The sequence below is a fragment of the Buceros rhinoceros genome, unplaced genomic scaffold (genome assembly GCF_000710305.1).
Source record: "Buceros rhinoceros silvestris isolate BGI_N320 unplaced genomic scaffold, ASM71030v1 scaffold8738, whole genome shotgun sequence".
Classification (NCBI taxonomy): domain Eukaryota; kingdom Metazoa; phylum Chordata; class Aves; order Bucerotiformes; family Bucerotidae; genus Buceros; species Buceros rhinoceros.
The window spans coordinates 22,778-26,179 of NW_010425079.1; positions in this window are offsets into that span (position 1 = coordinate 22,778).

Below are 3,402 nucleotides of genomic sequence, written 5' to 3' on the forward strand. Positions count from 1 at the left end.
TTTAGACGTACATAGGTGCATGGGTAGGGCTGGGCTTTGCCTCTGTGCCCTTGGACATGTAGCAGTCTATATATGCACTTGGGCTTTCCATTTGCTGCAGCTTCAGAGCAATAAAATGTATCTCCCCTGAACTGTACCCAGCCAGCCGCCCATGGCTTTATTTATAAACTGCGGTTTTGGTTGGGTGGGAAAGGTGAGAGTGTCACTGTGCAACATCCACTGCCTTCCAAAAACCACCGTTCAATTGAAAAGGGTGCTCAAAATTTTGTTATACGCATTTCCTTTGTGTAAATAAATGTTTACAATTTTATATTAAAGATTTGAATAAGAGTTAGATCTTCTGACTGTATATTTTTTACTTTTTATAGATTTTAAAACTATAATTCTTTATATATGTGTTCGGGGGGTATTATGGTAAGTTTTATGCTTGTAAATGGAGAACAGTTGAATTTGATGCTAACCTTTATGAATTTTTGTCATTGAAATGTATAAAGAGTCCATTAATCCCCTTATTCTTTTACTACAATTACTGGTGCACACCAAAAAGAAATCCTTCACTTCTGTTTTATCATTACAAAATAAATATTTTGCTAGTCTATTAAACATACATGGTGTGACTTTATACATTTGCGTGAGCTGAGCAGAGTTCAGCATTGTTGTTCCTAGTGAGATGGTTCCCTCAACACACCATTTTGGTCAGCCTGTTCCTAAGGCTCAGATTCTTCTGCTGTGTCTTACCAATTCTCACGGTGTCAGCAAGTCCATTTCAACAGGCTAGAACTGGGTAAAGAAAACTTTGCTTTGAAAACAGGGCTTTGTGCTATACCCGCTGCTTCTGGACTTCTGTTTTCTTAATGCAATTGGACCCTTCAGCTAGGAAATACAACTGCAGAGGTGGTTGTTACCAATGAGAAAGATGTTCACGACTACCGAGACCTCACATACGCGAAATTGCAGAGTTCCAAAATTACGCTCAGGGTCCCTCAGAATAACAGGCCTTAGAGGTTCGAACTGCTTTCCTTGAGAGTTGTAAAAAGACCAAGAGCGTATTTGTAGGCATAAGGCATGCACAAAAAAAACCCCAAACTGAGAAGTGACAAGCATGAGTGTACGTTTCTGAAGAAGGAACAAAATACTGGCAGCAAGTCCTGTGAAGGGTTTGACTTAACCTGGTGATGTCCCTGAGCAGCTGCGTAGAGCTGGCGGGTTGAAGAGGATGTGGAAAATAACACCGAAATAGGTCTTTTGAACCGGGCTGGATTGTTGAGCCTCTTACAATGGACCCTCAGCCATCTGTTGGTTAGAAGTAAAGCAAGGGTTGATGTTTCCATCAGTGCCCAAAGGAGCCCAGCTTTAGTGGGGCGTGCTTGGTTGGTGGTATGATCTTGTAACAAGTTATTACTTGACCAATTACTCTGAATTGAACATTTTGAAGCAGCTCTTGCTGAATCATACCCCTTGCAGCAGACCCAGGGCTGCAGTTATGTAGTGTTTCCTGTTTGTCAAGCGCTTTTTTTGCTGATGAGATCTAGTCCTAAGTTCTCAACTAACATCTCAAATCTCTCCAACCACAGATTTAGCAGTAGCGATAAAGAAGACATTGCCAAGTGTGACACATGCGTTTCTTGCTGTGTTCATTTTACGTGTTGCTGTAATTTCAACCATCCTCCTCTGTAGTAAGAACATTAATTGGCTTCAAACATTGGAGGATCCTTCTCCGAGCCCTGAAGTGGGTGTTTTATCCTATAGCTATTGCAGTTAACGCCCCAGCTCGGAGCCTTCCAATTTCCTCACAAAGTGCATCCTGACTTTCCTCAGTATATTTTGAGTATATTCCTATTCTACAAGTTTTGAGTCGTGTTTGGGGGGCAGAGGGGACATGTAACTTCAGAAGCTTGTAAAAATTTAATAAGTAACAATACCAGGGTGAGCTGCTTCTAGCCTGTGGGGAGCCGTGGAGTTACTACTTCATTAACTTTTGCTTTATTGGCCCGTTAAAAGTGCTGCATTGTGTTGAGTGCGGAGTAAACCAGAGCTTTCCCAAGCTGTCCCCTGTTGAAGGGAGGTGCATGGGCATGTTTCTCCCAAGATTTTAAGGCGCCAGTGGCAGCTCGTGACCAGCCTCTGCCCAGAAACTGATTGAGTTTTCTTTTCTTGCTGTTAGTGTTTTTCCTGAGACTAATGTAAACCTGTGATGGAAGTGCTTTCTAAAGCCTGAATTGTTGGCTGAAAGGGTGTAAGCAGCAGTCGGCTCCTGGTGACATTTCCTTTCTGACTTTTGTATGAGACACCCTGGATGAAATCTTTGGTCGCCGATAGATTCTGTTAAGGTTAATTGTTCTACTTCAGTTCCCACCTGGGTGTGTTGGCAGCTCAGAGGCTCCGAAGTCCCCTTGTGTGAGCGCTCTGCAGAGGAAGGGAGTGGTTCCACTATTCTGCAGGTGTTTTTTTTTTAAGTGATGCAGTTGTGTATTTAAATTAACGAAGTTTTCACTTGATAAGCTGTCACAATGGGGTTTGGAGGCGATGGAGGAGAACTAACTTGCTGCATCCCGCTTGGTAGGAACTGTAGGTCTGATCGCTTGTCGGTGTTGTGCATGAATTCTGTGCTGAGGGTTTGTGTGTACAGAGAGAAATGCCGATGGCTCAGCCACGCCCTGTCCCCTCTCCACCAAAACTGAGGGGGAAACTGTAGTGGATAATGGGTGATGGGTTTTTTTCTCCTTTTTGTTTTAAAGGTAAAGTAGTCTTATCCCTATCCTGTGTTCTGGAGCAACTTCATAACTTTTTGAACTGATGCATATTTTGGCTTTCTGGAGTGGGGAGAGAAGTTATTTGGGGCTAAAATACTGCTGTTTGTCAAATTTTATAAATCTGATACCAGTGTAGCATTTCTGAGGCTCCATGTGTTTCTGCCTCCTCTACTGCCTCACATGCAGAGCCAAGAACTTTTTGTGTGTTAGCCAGGAAAAGGTTTGTACTGCAGGCTTAAAAACATCAGAAAACTACACAAAGGGAGAGAGAGCCTGAAAAGCACCACACTCCTCGTTGGTACACTTTCAGTGTCAATTAATAGGATAAAAATACCTGAATGCTCTTTTAAAAATTCAGAACCCAGTAACAGAATTAAGTTATCGAGCTGAAGTCTAGAATATCTTTCATGAGGTCAACTCTGCTACTTGGAATTAGAGCAGAAGGTCGAGTCATTAAGTTGTAAAGGCTTGTTAATAATTTTCACAACCTCGCACATAATTTAGCTGCTTTAGAGCTGATTAAAATTAGCAGTAAAAGGGCTGGGAAAAATCTCATCACCTTTCAGTCACCGTCAGTGTAGAATTCAATCAAAGTACAAAAGCTGTAAATATAATTGCAAGAATTTCATATTGCTGTTAGGTGGTTCAG